The sequence below is a fragment of the Mus caroli genome, unplaced genomic scaffold, assembly GCF_978045245.1.
Source record: "Mus caroli unplaced genomic scaffold, Mus_caroli_1 scaffold_5, whole genome shotgun sequence".
NCBI classification, from domain to species: domain Eukaryota; kingdom Metazoa; phylum Chordata; class Mammalia; order Rodentia; family Muridae; genus Mus; species Mus caroli.
In genome coordinates this window covers 130,231,738-130,253,298 of record NW_028227260.1, presented here as the reverse complement: position 1 = coordinate 130,253,298, position 21,561 = coordinate 130,231,738, and the positions used below count along the sequence as shown (strand labels likewise).

The 21,561-nt window shown below is 39.5% G+C and overlaps 1 long non-coding RNA gene across 2 annotated transcripts in view; it reads right to left on the bottom strand.

The window, feature by feature from the left end:
• Window positions 1-2,677, bottom strand: part of LOC147004802 (uncharacterized) — a 38,374-nt gene extending 35,697 nt beyond the window's left edge. For both annotated transcript variants that reach the window (XR_015047177.1, XR_015047176.1), the window contains exon 1: window positions 2,315-2,677. This is a non-coding gene — a long non-coding RNA (uncharacterized LOC147004802). The remainder of the gene's footprint in view (window positions 1-2,314) is intronic.
• Between the last annotated feature and the right edge of the window lie 18,884 nt (window positions 2,678-21,561).

Sequence of the window (21,561 nt, the reverse complement as noted above, 5' to 3'; positions counted from 1 at the left end):
TTTATAATAGCCAGAAGCTGGAAAGAACCCAGATGCCCCTCAACAGAGGAATGGATACAGAAAATGTGGTACATTTACACAATGGAGTACTACTCAACTATTAAAAAGAATGAATTTATGAAATTCCTAGGCAAATGGATTGACCTGGAGGGCATCATCCTGAGTGAGGTAACACAATCACAAAAGAACTCACATGTTATGTGCTCACTGATAAGTGGATATTAGCCCAGAAACTTAGAATACCCAAGACACAAGTTACAAGGCACATGAAACTCAAGAAGAATCAAGACCAAAGTGTGGACACTTTGCCCCTTCTTAGAATTGGGAACAAAACACCCATGGAAGGAGTTACAATATGAACTAACCAGTACCCACGGGAACTCGTGTCTCTAGTTGCGTATGTATCAGAAGATGGCCTAGCTGGCCATCAGTGGAAACAGAGGCCCATTGGTCATGTAAACTTTATATGCCTCAGTACAGGGGAACACCAGGGCCAAGAAGTAGGAGTGGGTCGGTAGGGGAGTTGGGGGGGAGGTTATGGGGGACTGTTGGGATAACATTGGAAATGTAAATGAGGAAAATACCTAATAAAATTTTTTTTAAAAAAATTTATAAAATTGAATACAGAGGTAAACAGAATTCTCTATTAAGGAATACTGAATGGCTGAGAAGCTCCTAAAAAAAATGTTCAACACCCTTAATCATCAGAGAAATGCAAATCAAAACAAATCTGAGATTCCATCTGAAAGCAGGCAGAATGGCTAAGGTCGAAAAATTCAGGTAGGAGAAGATGCTGGTGAGGATGTGGACAAAGAGGAACACTCTTCCATTGCTGGTAGGACTGCATGCTGGTACAACCACTATGGAAATTAGTTTGTCGATTACTCAGAAAATTGTCTCAAAAAATAAATAAATAAAAATAAAAAAGGATAAAAAAATAGAAATACATTTTTTTGTTATTTTACTTTATTATTATTTTTTAAATTAGGTAATTTCCTCAATTACATTTCCAATGCTATCCAAAAAGTCCCCAATACACTCCCCCCCCCCAGTCCCCCCCCCCCACCCCTTGGCCCTGGCATTCCCCTGTACTGGGGCATATAAAGTTGGCAAGTCCAATGGGCCTCTCTTTCCAGTGATGGCCTACTAGGCCATCTAAAAAAATAGAAATACATTTTTAAAAGAAAAGAACTCAAAATAAATAAACATATAAAACAAAAAATTCAAACTTAATTGTTCATAGAGTTAGAAAGAGCAATTTGAAAATTCATCGGGAACAAGAAAATACCCTAGATAGTGAAAACTATTCTGAACAATAAAAGAACATCTGGGAGAAATCACCATCCCGGACCTCAAGCAAAAACAGTGATAAAAACTGAAAGGACCCTGATATAGCTGTCTCTTGTGAGACTATACCGGGGCATAACAAACACAGAAGTGGATGCTCACACTCAGCCATTGAATGGATCACAGGGCCCCCAATGGAGGAGCTAGAGAAAGCACCCAAGGAACTAAAGGGAACTTAGTTCCTTGTTCCTATAGGTGGAACAACAATATGAACTAAGCAGTACCCTGGAGCTCTTGTCTCTAACTGCATATGTATCAAAAGATGGCCTAGTCGGCCATCACTGGAAAGAGAGGCCCATTGGACTTGCAAACTTTACATGCCCCAGTACAGGGGAACGCCAGGGCCAAAAAGGGGGAGTGGGTGGGTAGGGGAGTGGGGGGGGGGTGGGTATGGGGGACTTTTGGGATAGCATTGGAAATGTAAATGAGGAAAATACCTAATTAAAAAAATGAAAAAAAAAAAACTCTGTGGTATTTGTACAGAGATAGACACATTGATCAATGGAGTAGAATTGAAAACTCAGAAATAAAACCACACACTTGGGGACACCTGATCTTTGACAAAGTCGCCAAAAATATCCAGTGGAAAAAAGAAAGCATCTTCAATAATAGGTGCTGGTCTAACTGGCTGTCCCTATTAGAAAAATGAAAACGGGATAATCACTTTTCTACGTGTCCCCTCTTTCTTCCTGAGACTTCCAACTAGCAGGCTGAAAGTTAGAGCAGTGCAGTTCCTGATGAGATAGTACAAAGACTACTTAACCCTTTGCTGCTCAATTGAGGAAGAGGTGCTAAGTGCCAGAAACTGCAGTTTCTTGCCTCAGGATTACAAAAGGCAGGTCAGCTATAGTAGTATATTACTTTACTTACATAAGTAATTTATTATTATTATTATTATTCAGAAATACTAAATATCTCTTAAGAAAAAATTCTTCCCCCATATCTCGTAAGACAAAGGCTTACTTACCTTCCATGGACACTCTTCCCCCTCCGCTGCCTAAAGAAATACCAACAAGAAAGATCCCACGCCTGGGCTGGCCCTGGCACTGCCCCACTTTGGAACCCATCCCATGGGCAGACACCAAACCCCAACACTATTGCTGAGTCCAACATGTGCAGGACAGTAGCCTAGTATGACTGTCTTCTGAGAGGCTCTGCCAGCGCCGGACTGAGACAGATGCAGAAAATCAATAGTTTAGAACCAAAAGGTGGCTAAATGAAAATTTTAAAGCAAGCTAGTGGGCATTTAGATGTGAGAATGACCATAAAGGATAATATACAGACTCCCCAAAGCTGGGAAGGCCGTAGTAGCAATGTGTCGAGTCTGAGAATCGGCTTCGGTCGTGTGAAAATATCCCAAGATAACTAGGGGAGCCGTAGAGCACAAAGACTTGGCCGTAAGGCAAGCCAACTTGACGTAAAAGTACCGTATTGTAAGGTGCGCGAAGAGCAACTCCGAATCCTAAACTACACCAACTCAAGAAAGAGAATTTCCATTCATTTTCATAGCAATCTAGCTCTCCTGTCCTTTCCCACAATGGATCCTGAGGCCCCCTTTCCCATTGTTATGCCCAGATCGCAAGATCCCCAAAAGACCACCGGGGACTTTAGCGCCCGGGAAATATTAGTGGTCCGCTAAAAGTAGACAGCCACAAGAACAGAATCCCAACTCTAACACAAAAATAACAGGAAGCAACAATTACTTTTCCTTAATATCTCTTAATATCAATGGACTCAATTCCCCAATAAAAAGACATAGACTAATAGACTGGCTACATAAACAGGACCCAACTTTTTGCTGCATTCAGGAAACCCACCTCCGGGACAGAGAGGAACACTACCTCAGAGTAAAAGGCTGGAAAACAATTTTCCAAGCAAATGGTCTGAAGAAACAAGCTGGAGTAGCCATTCTAATATCGAATAAATTCTACTTCCAACCAAAAGTTATCAAAAAAGACAAAGAGGGGCACTTCATACCCATCAAACATAAAATCTTCCAAAATGAACTCTCAGTTCTGCATATCTATGCTCCAAAAGCAAGGGCAAACACATTCATTAAAGAAACTTTAGTAAAGCTCAAAGTACACATTGCACCTCACACAATAATAGTGGGAGAGTTCAACACCCCAGTCTCTCCAATGGACAGATCCTGGAAACAGAAACTAAACAGGGACACAGTGAAAGTAACCGAAGTTATGAAACAAATGGATTTAACAGATATCTACAAAACATTTTATCCTAAAACACAAGGGTATACCTTCTTCTCAGCACTTCAGAGTACCTTCTCCAAATATGATCATATAATTCGTCACAAAACAGGACTTAACAGATACACATATATTGAAATTATCCCATGCATCCTATCAGATCACCATGGTAAGGCTGGTCTCCAATAATAATAAAAATAATGGAAGCTGAACAACATTCTACTCAATGATAACTTGGTGAAGGAAGAAATATAGAAAAAAATTAAAGGCCTTTTAGAATTTAATGAAAATGAAGACAAATCATACCAAAACTTATGGGACACAATGGAAGCCGTGATAGGAAGAAAAGTCATAGCTCTAAGTGCCTCCAAAAAGAAACTGAAGAGAGCTTAAGCTAACAGCCTGACAGCACACCTGAAAGCTCTACAAATACACCTGAAAGAAGCAAATACACCTAAAAGGAGTAGATGGCAGGAAAAAATCAAATCAAACAGAAACAAAAGTAACTATATACAAAGTATCAACCAATCCAGGAGCTGGTTCTTTGAGAAAATCAGCAAGATAGATAAACCCTTAGCCAGACTAACCAGAGGGCACAGGGACAGTATCCTAATTAACAAAATCAGAAATGAAAAGGGAGACATAACAAGGAAGTATATTTTAAATTAACTCTTCTGTTTATTGAATATCAACATTTGAAAATATTAAAATCGTGTTCTACAAACATCATGGAATATTGTTGATAATTTTTCTCACTCAGGTTGAAATTAGCATTTTCTTAAGGTTAACTTCAAAGAGATTTTGCTATTTTGAAAAATTTTAAATATACTTACTGTACTGGCTAGTTTTGTGTCAACTTGACACAGCTGGAGTTATCACAGAGAAAGGAGCTTCAGTTGGGGAAATGCCTCCATGAGATGCAACTGTAAGGCATTTCCTCAATTAGTGATCAAGGGGGAAAGGCCCCTTGTGAGTGGGACCATCTCTGGGCTGGTAGTCTTGGGTTCTATAAGAGAACAGACTGAGCAATCCAGGGGAAGCAAGCCAGTAAGAAACACCCCTCCATGGCCTCTGCATCAGCTCCTGCTTTCTGACCTGCATGAGTTTCAGTCCTGACTTCCTTGGTGATGAACAGCAGTATGAAAGTGTAAGCCGAATAAACCCTTTCCTCCCCAACTTGCTTCTTGGTCAAGATGTTTATGCAGGAATAGAAACCCTGACTAAGGCGCTTACTAATAAAAAATTTCTCTCCTAAAAACGCTGATAAAGTTTTTAAAGTAAACTTATTGTTAGACAGTTTACACAGATATATAATGCATTTTACATACTTTCTCACTATATCAGGTGGTATCATATAAGGGCTTTTGAATATATTTATTAAGGATTCATTTTTAAAATTTTATGCCCCTTGCTTTGCTTAACTCTCAAAGAATATTTTCTATGTTTTGAAACAATTTAGTATTCAACATTAGATATATGATTCTCAGTTATGAATAGCATTAAATATTCATTAATTATATTTTAGGGTATGAAAGCATATGAATATAAAAGTTGAAAAACTTTTTATGTATTATTATTATGTTTAATGGATAAAATGCATTTAAAGAGAGATGACTGTTGTTTCCTGACATGTTTGTTTTTGTATGTGACTTTATGTGTTTGTGGCTCTCTGCTTTTTTTAAAATATTTTTTATTACGTATATTCCTCAATTACATTTCCAATGCTATCCCAAAAGTCCCCCATACCCTCCCCCACTTCCCTACCCACCCGCTCCCACTTTTTGGCCCTGGCTTTCCCCTGTAGTGCCTTATTCACAGTGTGCTTTACCTTACAGAATCTTTGAAATTTAATGAGGTCCCATTTGTTGATTCTTGATCTTATAGCATAAGCCATTGGTGTTCTTTTCAGGAATTGTCCCCCAGTGCCCATATCTTTGATGCTCTTTCGCTATCTCCTCTATAAGATTCAGTGTCTCTGGTCTCTGGTTTTATATGGGGTTTCATATATATATATATATATATATATATATATTACATCTTTTCCTCAATTACATTTCCAATGCTATCCCAAAAGACCCCCATACCCTCCGCCCCAACTTCCCTACCCACCCATTCCCATTTTTTTGGCCCTGGTGTTCCCCTGTACTGCATTTCGCTGATGATTAAGGATGCTGAACATTTTTTCAGGTGCTTTTCAGCCATTTGGTATTCCTCAGGTGAGACTTCATTGTTTAGCTCTGAGCCCCATTTTTTAATGGGGTTATTTGGTTTTCTGGAGTCCACCTTCTTGAGTTCTTTATATATATTGGATATTATGGCCTATCTGATTTAGGATTGGTAAGGATCCTTTCCCAATCTGTTGGTGGCCTTTTTTTTTTGATTTTTAATATTTTTATTACATATTTTCCTCAATTACATTTCCAATGCTATCCCAAACGTCCCCCATAGCGCCCCCCACTTCCCTACCCACCCATTCCCATTCTTTTGGCCCTGGCATTCCCCTATATTGGGGCATATAAAGTTTGCAAGTCCAATGGGCCTCTCTTTCCATTGATGGCCGACTAGGCCATCTTTCCATACATATGCAGCTAGAGACAAGAGCTCCGGGGTTCTGGTTAGTACATCATGTTGTTCCAACAATAGGGTTGCAGATCCCTTTAGCTCCTTGGGTACTTTCTCTAGCTTCTCCATTGGGAGCCCTGTGATACATCCAATAGCTGACTGTGAACATCCACTCCTGTGTTTGCTAGGCCCCGGCATCGTCTCACAAGAGACAGCTATATTTGGGTCCTTTCAGCAAAATCTTGCTAGTGTATGCAATGGTGTCAGCGTTTAGAAGCTGATTATGGGATGGATCCCTGGATATGGCAGTCTCTAAATGGTCCATCCTTTCATCACAGCTATGAACTTTGTCTCTGTAACTCCTTCCCTGGGTGTTTTGTTCCCAATTCTAAGAAGGTGCACAGTGTCCACACTTTGGTCTTCATTCTTCTTGAGTTTCATGCGTTTATCAAATTGTATCTTATATCTTGGGTATCCTAAGTTTTGGGCTAATATCCACTTATCAGTGAATACATATTGTGTGAGTTCTTTTGTGATTGTGTTACTTCACTCAAGATGATGCCCTCCAGGTCCATCCATTTGGTTAAGAATTTCATAAATTCATTCTTTCTAATAGCTGAGTAGTACTCCATTGTGTAAATGTACCATAATTTCTGTATCCATTCCTCTGTTGAGGGACATCTGGGTTCTTTCCAGCTTCTGGCTATTATAAATAGGGATGCTATGAACATAGTGGAGCATGTGTCCTTGTTAGCGGTTGGGACATCTTCTGGATATATGCCCAGGAGAGGTATTGCTGGATCCTCCGGTAGTACTATGTCCAATTTTCTGAGGAACCGCCAGACTGATTTCCAGAGTGGTTGTACAAGCTTGCAATCCCACCAACAATGGAGGAGTGTTCCTCTTTCTCCACATCCTCGCCAGCATCTGCTGTCACCTGAATTTTTGATCTTAGCCATTCTGACTGGTGTGAGGTGGAATCTCAGGGTTGTTTTGATTTGCATTTCCCTGATGATTAAGGATGTTGAACATTTTTTCAGGTGTTTCTCTGCCATTCGTTATTCCTCAGGTGAGAATTCTTTGTTCAGTTCTGAGCCCCATTTTTTAATGGGGTTATTTGACTTTCTGGAGTCCACCTTCTTGAGTTCTTTATATATATTGGATATTAGTCCCTTATCTGATTTAGGATAGGTGAAGATCCTTTCCCAATCTGTTGGTGGTTTTTTTGTCTTATTGATGGTGTCTTTAGCCTTGCAGAAGCTTTGTAGTTTCATGAGGTCCCACTTGTCAATTCTCGATCTTACAGCACAAGCCATTACTGTTCTATTCAGGAATTTTTCCCCTGTGCCCATATCTTCAAGGCTTTTCCCCACTTTCTCCTCTATAAGTTTCAGTGTCTCTGGTTTTATGTGAAGTTCCTTGATCCACTTAGACTTGACCTTAGTACAAGGAGATAGGAATGGATCGATTCGCATTCTTCTACATGTTAACAACCAGTTGTGCCAGCACCATTTGTTGAAAATGCTGTCTTTCTTCCACTGGATGTTTTTAGCTCCCTTGTCGAAGATCAAGTGACCATAGGTGTGTGGGTTCATTTCTGGGTCTTCAATTCTATTCCATTGGTCTATTTGTCTGTCACTATACCAGTACCATGCAGTTTTTATCACAATTGCTCTGTAGTAGAGCTTAAGTCCGGCATGGTGATTCCACCAGAGGTTCTTTTATCCTTGAGAAGAGTTTTTGCTATCCTAGGTTTTTTGTTATTCCAGATGAATTTGCAGATTGCACTTTCTAATTCGTTGAAGAATTGATTTGGAATTTTGATGGGGATTGCATTGAATCTGTAGATTGCTTTTGGCAAGATAGCCATTTTTACAATGTTGATCCTGCCAATCCATGAGCATGGGAGATCTTTCCATCTTCTGAGATCTTCTATAATTTCTTTCTTCAGAGACTTGAAGTTTTTATTATACAGATCTTTCACTTCCTTAGTTAGAGTCACGCCAAGATATTTTATATTATTTGTGACTATTGAGAAGGGTGTTGTTTCCCTAATTTCTTTCTCAGCCTGTTTATTCTTTGTGTAGAGAAAGGCCATTGATTTGTTTGAGTTAATTTTATATCCAGCTACTTCACCGAAGCTGTTTATCAGGTTTAGGAGTTCTCTGGTGGAATTTTTAGGGTCACTTATATATACTATCATATCATCTGCAAAGAGTGATATTTTGACTTCATCTTTTCCAATTTGTATCCCTTTGATCTCCTTTTGTTGTCGAATTGCTCTGGCTAGGACTTCAAGTACAATGTTGAATAGGTATGGAGAAAGTGGACAGCCTTGTCTAGTCCCTGATTTTAGAGGGATTGCTTCAAGCTTCTCACCATTTACTTTGATGTTGGCTACTGGTTTGCTGTAGATTGCTTTTATCATGTTTAGGTATGGGCCTTGAATTCCTGATCTTTCCAAGACTGTTATCACGAATGGGTGTTGGATCTTGTCAAATGCTTTTTCTGCATCTAACGAGATGACCATGTGGTTTTTGTCTTTGAGTTTGTTTATATACTGGATTACGTTGATGGATTTCCGTATATTGAACCATCCCTGCATCCCTGGGATGAAACCTACTTGGTCAGGATGGATGATTGTTTTGATGTGTTCTTGGATTCGGTTAGCAAGAACTTTATTGAGGATTTTTGCATCAATATTCATAAGGGATATTGGTCTGAAGTTTTCTATCTTTGTTGGGTCTTTTTGTGGTTTAGGTATCAGAGTAATTGTGGCTTCATAGAATGAGTTGGGTAGAGTACCTTCTGTTTCTATTTTGTGGAATAGTTTGTGAAGTACTGGGATTAGATCTTCTTTGAAGGTCTGATAGAACTCTGCACTAAACCCATCTGGTCCTGGGCTTTTTTTAGTTGGGAGACTATTAATGACTGCTTCTATTTCTTTGGGGGATATAGGGCTGTTTAGATCATTAACCTGATCTTGATTCAACTTTGGTACCTGGTATCTGTCTAGGAACTTCTCCATTTCATCCAGGTTCTCCAGTTTTGTTGAGTATAGCCTTTGGTAGAAGGATCTGATGGTGTTTTGGATGTCTTCAGGATCTGTTGTTATGTCTCCTTTTTCATTTCTGATTTTGTTAATTAGGATGCTTTCCCTGTGCCCTCTAGTGAGTCTGGCTAAGGGTTTATCTATTTTGTTGATTTTCTCAAAGAACCAGCTCCTTGATTGGTTGATTCTTTGAATAGTTTTTCTTGTTTCCACTTGGTTGATTTCACCCCTGAGTTTGATTATTTCCTGCCGTCTACTCCTCTTGGGTGAATTTGCTTCCTTTTGTTCTAGTACTTTTAGGTGTGTTGTCAAGCTGCTAATGTGTGCTCTCTCTAGTTTCCTTTTGGAGGCACTCAGAGCTATGAGTTTTCCTCTTAGAAATGCTTTCATTGCGTCCCATAAGTTTGGGTATGTTGTGGCTTCATTTTCATTGAACTCTAAAAAGTCCTTAATTTCTTTCTTTATTCCTTCCTTGACCAAGGTATCATTGAGAAGAGTGTTGTTCAGTTTCCACGTGAAGGTTGGCTTTCTATTATTTATTTTGTTATTGAAGATCAGCTTTAGTCCATGGTGATCTGATAGGATGCATGGGACAATTTCAATATTTTTGTATCTGTTGAGGCCTGTTTTGTGACCAATTATGTGGTCAATTTTGGAGAAGGTGCCATGAGGTGCTGAGAAGAAGGTATATCCTTTTGTTTTAGGATAGAATGTTCTGTAGATATCTGCCAGATCCATTTGATTCATAATTTCTCTTAGTTTCTCTGTGTCCCTGTTTAGTTTCTGTTTCCATGTTCTGTCCATTGGTGAAAGTGGTGTGTTGATGTCTCCCACTATTATTGTATGAGGTGCAATGTGTGCTTTGAGATTTACTAAAGTTTCTTTAATGAATGTGGCTGCCTTTGTATTTGGAGCATAGATATTCCGGATTGATATTTCCTTTTGGAGGATTTTACCTTTGATGAGTATGAAGTGTCCCTCCCTGTCTTTTTTAATGACTTTGGGTTGGAGTCAATCTTATCAGATATTAGAATGGCTACTCCAGCTTGTTTCTTCATACCATTTGCTTGGAAAATTGTTTTCCAGCCTTTCATTCTGAGGTAGTGTCTATCTTTTTCTCTGAGATGAGTTTCCTGTAAGCAGCAAAATGTTTGGTCTTGTTTCTGTAGCCAGTTTGTTAGTCTATGTCTTTTTATCGGGGAGTTGAGTCCATTGATATTAAGAGATATTAAGGAAAAGTAATTGTTGTTTCCTGTTATTTTTGTTGTTAAAGTTGGCATTCTGTTCTTGTGGCTGTCTTCTTTTAGGTTTGTTGAGGGATTACCTTCTTGTTGTTTATAGGGCTGGTGGCCTTTTTTCTTTTTTCTTTTTTTATTACATATTTTCCTCAACTACATTTCCAATGCTATCCCAAAAGTCCCCCATACCCCCCCCCTCACTCCCGTACCCACCCATTCCCACTTTTTGGCCCTGGCATTCTTCTGTACTGGGGCATATAAAGTTTGCGTGTCCAATGGGCCTCTCTTTCCAGTGATGGCCGACTAGGCCATCTTTTGATACATATGCAGCTAGAGTCAAGGGCTCCGGGGTACTGGTTAGTTCATAATGTTGTTGCACCTACAGGGTTGCAGATCTTTTTAGCTCCTTGGATACTTTCTCTAGCTCCTCCATTGGGGGCCCTGTGATCCATCCAATAGCTGACTGTGAGCATCCACTTATGTGTTTGCTAGTCTCCGGACTAGTCTCACTAGAGACAGCTATATCTGGGTCCTTTCAGCAAACGCTTACTAGTGTATGCAATGGTGTCATCATTTGGAGGCTAATTATGGGATGGATCCCTGGATATGGCAGTCTCTAGATGGTCCATCCTTTTGTCTCAGATCCGAACTTTGTCTCTGTAACTCCTTCCATGGGTGATTGTTTCCAATTCTAAAAGGGGCAAAGTGTCCACACTTTGGTCTTCGTTCTTCTTCAGTTTCATGTGTTTTACAAATTGTCTTTCATATCTTGGGTATACTAAGTTTCTGGGCTAATATCCACTTATCAGTGAGTACGTATCATTTGAGTTCTTTTGTGATTGTTTTACCTCACTCAGGATGATGTCCTCCAGGTCCAACCATTTGCCTAGGAATTTCATAAATTCATTCTTTTTAATAGCTGAGTAGTACTCTATTGTGTAAATTTACCACATTTTCTGTATCCATTCCTCTGTTGAGGGGCATCTGGGTTCTTTCCAGCTTCTGGCTATTACAAATAAGGCTGCTATGAACATAGTGGAGCATGTGTCCTGCTTACCGGTTGGGACATCTTCTGGATATATGCCCAGGAGAGGTATTGTGGGATCCTCCAGTAGTACTATGTCTAATTTTCTGAGGAACCGCCAGACTGATTTCCAGAGTGGTTGTACAAGCTTGCAATCCCACCAACAATGAAGGAGTGTTCCTCTTTCTCCACGTCTCGCCAGCATCTGCTGTCACCTGAATTTTTGATCTTAGCCATTCTGACTGGTGTGAGATGGAATCTCAGGGTTGTTTTGATTCGCATTTCTCTGATGATTAAGATGCTGAACATTTTTTTCAGGTGCTTCTCAGCCATTTCGTATTCCTCAGGTTAGAATTCTTTGTTTAGCTCTGAGCCCCATTTTAAATGGGGTTATTTGATTTTCTGGAGTCCACCTTCTTGAGTTCTTTATATATATTGGATATTATGGCCTATCTGATTTAGGATTGGTAAGGATCCTCTCCCAATCTGTTGGTGGCCTTTTTTCTTATTGACAGTGTCTTTTGCCTTCCAGAAGTTTTGTAATTTTATGAGTTGCCATTTGTTGATTCTTGATCTTACAGCACAAGCCATTGCTGTTCTATTCAGGAATTTTCCCCCTGTGCCTATATCTTAGAGGCTTTCACCCACTCTCTCGTCTATAACTTTCACTGTCTCTGGTTTTCTGTAGAGTTCCTTGATCCACTTAGATGTGACCTTAGTACAAGGAGATGAAAATGCATTAATTCGCATTCTTCTACATGATAACTGCCAGTTTTGCCAGCACCATTTGTTGAAAATGCGGTCTTCTTCCACTGGATGCTTTTAGTTCCCTTGTAAAAGATCAAGTGACCATAGGTGTGTGGGTTCATTCTTGGTCTTCTATTTTATTGTTCTACTTGTCTGTCACTATACCACTACCATGCAGTTTTTATCAAAATTGCTAGGTAGTACTGCTTTAGGTCAGGCATGATGATGCCATCAGATGTTCTTTTATTGTTGAGAAGAGTTTTTGTTATCATAGGTTTTTTTTTATTCCAGATGAATTTGCAAATTGTCCTTTCTATCTCAGTGAAGAATTGAGTTGGAATTTTGATGGGGATTGCATTGAATCTGTAGATTGCTTTTGACAAGACAGCCATTTTTACTATATTGATCCTGCCATTCCATAAGCATTGGAGATCTTTCCATATTCTGAGATCTTCTTTAATTTCTTTCTTCAGAGAATTGAAATTCTTATCATACAGATCTTTCACTTCCTTAGTTAGAGTCCCCGCAAGGTATTTTATATTATTTTTGACTATTGAGAATGGTGGTGTTTCCCTAATTTCTTTCTCATCCTGTTTATCCTTTTTTTTTAAGTATTTTTTATTATGTATTTTCCTCAATTACATTTCCAATGCTATCCCAAAAGTCCCCCATACCCTCTCCCCCACTCTCCTACCCACCCATCCAGTGGAAGAAAGACAGCATCATCCTGTTTATCCTTTGTGTATCTGGTCCTGGGCTTTTTTTGGTTGGGAGACTATTAATGACTGCTTCTATTTCTTTAGGGGATATTGGACTGTTTAGATCATTTACCTGATCTTGATTTAACTTTGGTACCTGGTATCTGTCTAGAAACTTGTCCATTTCATCCATGTTCTCCAGTTTTGTTGAGTATAGCCTTTGGTAGAAGGATCTGATGGTGTTTTGGATTTCTTCAGGATCTGTTGTTATGTCTCCCATTTCATTTCTGATATTGTTAATTAGAATACTTTCCCTGTGCCCTCTAGTGAGTCTGGCTAAGGGTTTATCTATCCTGTTGATTTTCTCAAAGAACCAGCTCCTCAATTGGTTGATTCATTGAATAGTTCTTCTTGTTTCCACTTGGTTGATTTCACCCCTGAGTTTGATCATTTCCTGCCATCTACTCCTCTTGGGTGAATTTGCTTCCTTTTGTTCTAGAGCTTTTAGGTGTGTTGTCAAGCTGCTAGTGTGTTCTCTCTCTAGTTTCTTTTTGGAGGCACTCAGAGCTATGAGTTTCCCTGTTAGAAATGCTTTCATTGTGTCCCATAAGTTTGGGTATGTTGTGGCTTCATTTTCCCAGTGGTCAGAGCACTCTCTGTAGGCAAGCTCTCCTCTTGCAGGGAATGTGCCCAGAAGTCTGGAGCTTAGACCCACCCCCTGAATCCTGGGGTCAGAGCCCTCCCTGGAGGCAGACTCCCCTTTGTCCCTGTTTCTGCTGGCACAAGACCTTCTGGGATTCTTTGGAACTGATGTTGCTTTCCACTCACCAGTGATCCCGAGGCCCTGGCTGTGCTAGGGGCCCTGTTGTGTGGAGAGTTCTCTGGGGACCTTTGGAGCCTCCAACGTTTTTGCCCAGAAGATGGCACATAGCTTGGATATTTTCTTTATTTACATTTCAAATGTTATCCTCTTTCCCAGTTTTCTCCTGGAACTCCCATACCCCCTTCCTCCTGCCTCTATGAGGGTGTTTCCCCACCTACACACTCATGCGTCCCTGCTCTCTCATTCTCTATACTGGGTCATCAAGCTTTCATAGGGCTTAGGGTCTCTCACACTGATGCCTGACAAGGCCATCCTCTGCTACATATGTGGCTGGAGCCATGGGTCCCTCCATGTGCACTCTTTGGTTGGTGGTTTATTCCCTGGGAGCTCTGGGGATTCTGCTTGGTTGATATTGTTGTTCTTCCTATGGGGTTGCAAACCCCTTCAGCTCCTTTAGTCCTTTCTCTAACTCCTCCATTGGGGTCCCCGTGCTCAGTCCAATGATAGGCTACAAGCACCCACCTCTGTATTTGTCAAGCACTTTCAGAGCCTCTCAGGAGACAGTCATATCAGGCTCCTCTCAGCATGCACTTCTTCACATTCACAATTGTGTCTGCATTTAATGACTATATGTGGGATGGATCCCCAGGTGGGGAAGTCTCTGGATGGCCTTCCTTCAGTCATTGCTCAGCATTTTTTCTCCATATTTGCTCCCATGAGTATTTTGTTTCCCCTTCTAAGAAGGGGAAGTATCCACATTTTGGTCTTACTGCTTATTGAGCTTCATCTGGTCTGTGAATTGTATCTTATGTATTTGGAGCTTTTGGGCTAATATCGACTTAACAGTGAGTGCATACCCTGTGTGTTATTTCTGATTGGGTTGCCTTACTTGGAATATTTTCTAGTTCCATCCATTTGCCTAAGAATTTCATAAGGCCATTGCTTTTAATAGCTGAGTAGTATTCCATTGTGTAAATGTACCATATTTTCTGTATCCATTCCTCTGTTGAAGGACATCTGGGTTCTTTCCAGCTTCTGGCTAATGTAAATAAAACTCCTATGAACATAGTGGAGCTTGTGTCATTGATATATGTTGGAACATTTTTAGGTATATGCCCAGGAGTGGTATAGCTGGATCCTTAGGTAATACTGTGTTCAAAATCTGAGGAACTGCCAGACTGGTTTCCAGAGTGAGAATCACTTCCAATGAATCAGTTCTCTGATTTCACTGTGACTTCTTGGATTGATCTCATGACATCAGGGTTAGGTAGAAAACATCTCTATTAATTCTACCATCTTGGCAGCCCTGTCAACATGTTTTATATAAAATGAATCACATTATGTATGCTTGCCATCTAGTTTCTTTCACCTTTATATTTTTGACATTTTTGGCAGTACTGCATTAAAATATAATGATATTCTTTCCTATGGATCTAGCATATCTTGTTTGTTCAGTTAGTTTATAGATGAGTATTCTCCCTCATTTTTTTTTTTTTTTTTTTTTTGGTTTTTCGAGACAGGGTTTCTCTGTGTAGCCCTGGCTGTCCTGGCACTCACTTTGTAGACCAGGCTGGCCTCGAACTCAGAAATCCGCCTGCCTCTGCCTCCCGAGTGCTGGGATTAAAGGCGTGCGCCACCACACCCGGCTCTCCCTCATTTTTAATAAGAGTAAAGCTTCCATAAATATTGCATATAATTTTATGTGTTTATCTACCATAATTCCATTTCCTTCAATATATCCTTTTTTTTTTTTTACACTTCTGTGAGTAAAGTTTACAAAGAGAATACTCATTCAGTTATTTTGCTTCTCTTTGAAAGTAAACTTGTCTTCTCCTTTCCTTTGCATGGAAACTGAACCAAGGACCAGGTCCCAGAAAACCAGTCATACATCATATACAGTTTTACAGTCCAAATTTAGAACTATAGTTAAGGATAACTTGTTAAGAAACATTAGTTTGAGTCACATGAAACTGCCAATACTTTATCATCGTATTTGTTTCAGAAAAAAATGTCTGTTTTATGAGGTTTGACCTAAGAGATTATTTGATAGAATATAAAAATGCACAGTATATTCCTTTTTTATTTTTTATTCAATATTTTCTTTATTTACATTTCTTTTTTTTGATTTTTAATATTTTTATTACATATTTTCTCAATTACATTTCCAATGCTATCCCAAAAGTCCCCCATAGCGCCCCCCACTTCCCTACCCACCCATTCCCATTCTTTTGGCCCTGGCATTCCCCTATATTGGGGCATATAAAGTTTGCAAGTCCAATGGGCCTCTCTTTCCATTGATGGCCGACTAGGCCATCTTTCGATACATATGCAGCTAGAGACAAGAGCTCCGGGGTTCTGGTTAGTACATCGTGTTGTTCCAACAATAGGGTTGCAGATCCCTTTATCTCCTTGGGTACTTTCTCTAGCTTCTCCATTGGGAGCCCTGTGATACATCCAATAGCTGACTGTGAACATCCACTCCTGTGTTTGCTAGGCCCCAGCATCGTCTCACAAGAGACAGCTATATTTGGGTCCTTTCAGCAAAATCTTGCTAGTGTATGCAATGGTGTCAGCGTTTAGAAGCTGATTGTGGGATGGATCCCTGGATACGGCAGTCTCTAAATGGTCCATCCTTTCATCACAGCTACGAACTTTGTCTCTGTAACTCCTTCCCTGGGTGTTTTGTTCCCAATTCTAAGAAGGTCCCACCAGTGTCCACACTTTGGTCTTCATTCTTCTTGAGTTTCATGCGTTTATCAAATTGTATCTTATATCTTGGGTATCCTAAGTTTTGGGCTAATATCCACTTATCAATGAATACATATTGTGTGAGTTCTTTTGTGATTGTGTTACTTCACTCAAGATGATGCCCTCCAGGTCCATCCATTTGGCTAGGAATTTCATAAATTCATTCTTTTTAATAGCTGAGTAGTACTCCATTGTGTAAATGTACCATAATTTCTGTATCCATTCCTCTGTTGAGGGACATCTGGGTTCTTTCCAGCTTCTGGCTATTATAAATAAGGCTGCTATGAACATAGTGGAGCATGTGTCCTTTTTACCGCTTGGGACATCTTCTGGATATATGCCCAGGAGAGGTATTGCTGGATCCTCCGGTAGTACTATGTCCAATTTTCTGAGGAACCGCCAGACTGATTTCCAGAGTGGTTGTACAAGCTTGCAATCCCACCAACAATGGAGGAGTGTTCCTCTTTCTCCACATCCTCGCCAGCATCTGCTGTCACCTGAATTTTTGATCTTAGCCATTCTGACTGGTGTGAGGTGGAATCTCAGGGTTGTTTTGATTTGCATTTCCCTGATGATTAAGGATGTTGAACATTTTTTCAGGTGTTTCTCTGCCATTCGTTATTCCTCAGGTGAGAATTCTTTGTTCAGTTCTGAGCCCCATTTTTTAATGGGGTTATTTGACTTTCTGGAGTCCACCTTCTTGAGTTCTTTATATATATTGGATATTAGTCCCTTATCTGATTTAGGATAGGTGAAGATCCTTTCCCAATCTGTTGGTGGTTTTTTTGTCTTATTGATGGTGTCTTTAGCCTTGCAGAAGCTTTGTAGTTTCATGAGGTCCCACTTGTCAATTCTCGATCTTACAGCACAAGCCATTACTGTTCTATTCAGGAATTTTTCCCCTGTGCCCATATCTTCAAGGCTTTTCCCCACTTTCTCCTCTATAAGTTTCAGTGTCTCTGGTTTTATGTGAAGTTCCTTGATCCACTTAGACTTGACCTTAGTACAAGGAGATAGGAATGGATCGATTCGCATTCTTCTACATGTTAACAACCAGTTGTGCCAGCACCATTTGTTGAAAATGCTGTCTTTCTTCCACTGGATGTTTTTAGCTCCCTTGTCGAAGATCAAGTGACCGTAGGTGTGTGGGTTCATTTCTGGGTCTTCAATTCTATTCCATTGGTCTATTTGTCTGTCACTATACCAGTACCATGCAGTTTTTATCACAATTGCTCTGTAGTAGAGCTTTAGGTCCGGCATGGTGATTCCACCAGAGGTTCTTTTATCCTTGAGAAGAGTTTTTGCTATCCTAGGTTTTTTGTTATTCCAGATGAATTTGCAGATTGCACTTTCTAATTCATTGAAGAATTGATTTGGAATTTTGATGGGGATTGCATTGAATCTGTAGATTGCTTTTGGCAAGATAGCCATTTTTACAATGTTGATCCTGCCAATCCATGAGCATGGGAGATCTTTCCATCTTCTGAGATCTTCTATAATTTCTTTCTTCAGAGACTTGAAGTTTTTATTATACAGATCTTTCACTTCCTTAGTTAGAGTCACGCCAAGATATTTTATATTATTTGTGACTATTGAGAAGAGTGTTGTTTCCCTAATTTCTTTCTCGGCCTGTTTATTCTTTGTGTAGAGAAAGGCCATTGATTTGTTTGAGTTAATTTTATATCCAGCTACTTCACCGAAGCTGTTTATCAGGTTTAGGAGTTCTCTGGTGGAATTTTTAGGGTCACTTATATATACACTATCATATCATCTGCAAAAAGTGATATTTTGACTTCATCTTTTCCAATTTGTATCCCTTTGATCTCCTTTTGTTGTCGAATTGCTCTGGCTAGGACTTCAAGTACAATGTTGAATAGGTATGGAGAAAGTGGACAGCCTTGTCTAGTCCCTGATTTTAGAGGGATTGCTTCAAACTTCTCACCATTTACTTTGATGTTGGCTACTGGTTTGCTGTAGATTGCTTTTTATCATGTTTAGGTATGGGCCTTGAATTCCTGATCTTTCCAAGACTTTTATCATGAATGGGTGTTGGATCTTGTCAAATGCTTTTTCCGCATCTAACGAGATGACCATGTGGTTTTTGTCTTTGAGTTTGTTTATATACTGGATTACGTTGATGGATTTCCGTATATTGAACCATCCCTGCATCCCTGGGATGAAACCTACTTGGTCAGGATGGATGATTGTTTTGATGTGTTCTTGGATTCGGTTAGCAAGAACTTTATTGAGGATTTTTGCATCAATATTCATAAGGGATATTGGTCTGAAGTTTTCTATCTTTGTTGGGTCTTTTTGTGGTTTAGGTATCAGAGTAATTGTGGCTTCATAGAATGAGTTGGGTAGAGTACCTTCTGTTTCTATTTTGTGGAATAGTTTGTGAAGAACTGGGATAAGATCTTCTTTGAAGGTCTGATAGAACTCTGCACTAAACCCATCTGGTCCTGGGCTTTTTTGGTTGGGAGACTATTAATGACTGCTTCTATTTCTTTGGGGGATATAGGGCTGTTTAGATCATTAACCTGATCTTGATTCAACTTTGGTACCTGGTATCTGTCTAGGAACTTCTCCATTTCATCCAGCTTCTCCAGTTTTGTTGAATATAGCCTTTGGTAGAAGGATCTGATGGTGTTTTGGATGTCTTCAGGATCTGTTGTTATGTCTCCTTTTTCATTTCTGATTTTGTTAATTAGGATGCTTTCCCTGTGCCCTCTAGTGAGTCTGGCTAAGGGTTTATCTATCTTGTTGATTTTCTCAAAGAACCAGCTCCTTGATTGGTTGATTCTTTGAATAGTTCTTCTTGTTTCCACTTGGTTGATTTCACCCCTGAGTTTGATTATTTCCTGCCGTCTACTCCTCTTGGGTGAGTTTGCTTCCTTTTGTTCTAGTGCTTTTATGTGTGTTGTCCAGTTGCTAATGTGTGCTCTCTCTAGTTTCTTTTTGGAGGCACTCAGAGCTATGAGTTTTCCTCTTAGAAATGCTTTCATTGCATCCCATAAGTTTGGGTATGTTGTGGCTTCATTTTCATTGAACTCTAAAAAGTCCTTAATTTCTTTCTTTTTTCCTTCCTTGATCAAGGTATCATTGAGAAGAGTGTTGTTCAGTTTCCACGTGAAGGTTGGATTTCTATTAATTATTTTGTTATTGAAGATCAGTCTTAGTCCATGGTGATCTGATAAGATGCATGGGACAATTTCAATATTATTGTATCTGTTGAGGCCTGTTTTGTGACCAATTATGTGGTCAATTTTGGAGAAGGTACCATGAGGTGCTGAGAAGAAGGTATATCCTTTTGTTTTAGGATAGAATGTTCTGTAGATATCTGCCAGATCCATTTGATTCATAACTTCTGTTAGTTTCTCTGTGTCCCTGTTTAGTTTCTGTTTCCATGATCTGTCCATTGGTGAAAGTGGTGTGTTGAAGTCTCCCACTATTATTGTATGAGGTGCAATGTGTGCTTTGAGATTTACTAAAGTTTCTTTAATGAATGTGGCTGCCTTTGTATTTGGAGCATAGATATTCAGGATTGATATTTCCTCTTGGAGGATTTTACCTTTGATGTGTATGAAGTGCCCCTCCCTGTCTTTTTTGATGACTTTGGGTTGGAAGTCAATCTTATCAGATATTAGAATGGCTACTCCAGCTTGTTTCTTCATACCATTTGCTTGGAAAATTGTTTTCCAGCCTTTCATTCTGAGGTAGTGTCTATCTTTTTCTCTGAGATGAGTTTCCTGTAAGCAGCAAAATGTTGCGTCTTGTTTGTGTAGCCAGTTTGTTAGTCTATGTCTTTTTATCGGGGAGTTGAGTCCATTGATATTAAGAGATATTAAGGAAAAGTAATTGTTGTTTCCTGTTATTTTTGTTGTTAAAGTTGGCATTCTGTTCTTGTGGCTGTCTTCTTTTAGGTTCGTTGAGGGATTACCTTCTTGTTGTTTCTAGGGCATGGTTCCTGTCCTTTTATTGTTTTTTTCCTGTTATTATCCTTTGAAGGGCTGGATTCGTGGAGAGATAATGTGTGAATTTGGTTTTGTCGTGGAATACTTTGGTTTCTCCATCTATGTTAATTGGGAGTTTGGCTGGGTATAGTAGCCTGGGCTGGAATTTGTGTTCTTTTAGTGTCTGTATAACATCTGTCCAGGATCTTCTGGCTTTCATAGTCTCTGGTGAAAAATCTGGTGTAATTCTGATATGCTTGCCTTTATATGTTACTTGGCCTTTTTCTCTTACTGCTTTTAGTATTCTATCTTTATTTAGTGCATTTGTTGTTCTGATTATTATGTGTCAGGAGGTATTTCTTTTCTGGTCCAGTCTATTTGGAGTTCTGTAGGCTTCTTGTATGTTCATGGGCATCTCTTTCTTTAGGTTTGGGGAGTTTTCTTCTGTAATTTTGTTGAAGATGTTTGCTGGTCTTTTGAGTTGAAAATCTTCATTCTCATCCACTCCTATTATCTGTAGGTTTGGTCTTCTCATTGTGTCCTGTATTTCTTGGATGTTTTGAGTTAGGATCTTTTTGCATTTTACATTTTCCTTGATTGTTGTGCCTATGTTCTCTATGGAATCTTCTGCACCTGAGATTCTCTCTTCCATCTCTTGTATTCTGTTGCTGATGCTCGTATTTATGGTTCCAGATTTCTTTCCTAGGGTTTCTATCGCCAGTGTTGCCTCATTTTGGGTTTTCTTTATTGTGTCTACTTCCCTTTTTAGGTCTAGTATGGTTTTGTTCATTTCCATCATCTGTTTGGATGTGTTTTCCTGTTTTTCTTTAAGGACTTCTACCTGTTTGATTGTGTTATCCTGTTTTTCTTTAAGGACTTCTACCTGTTTGATTGTGTTATCCTGTTTTTCTTTAAGGACTTCTACCTGTTTGATTGTGTCATCCTGTTTTTCTTTAAGGACTTGTAACTCTTTAGCCATGTTCTCCTGTAATTCTTTAAGTGAGTTATTAAAGTCCTTCTTGATTTCCTCTACCATCATCATGAGATATCCTTTTAGATCCGTGTCTAGCTTTTCTGGTGTGTTGGGGTGCCCTGGACTGGGCGAAGTGGGAGTGCTGGGTTCTGATGATGGTGAGTGGTCTTGGTTTCTGTTAGTAAGATT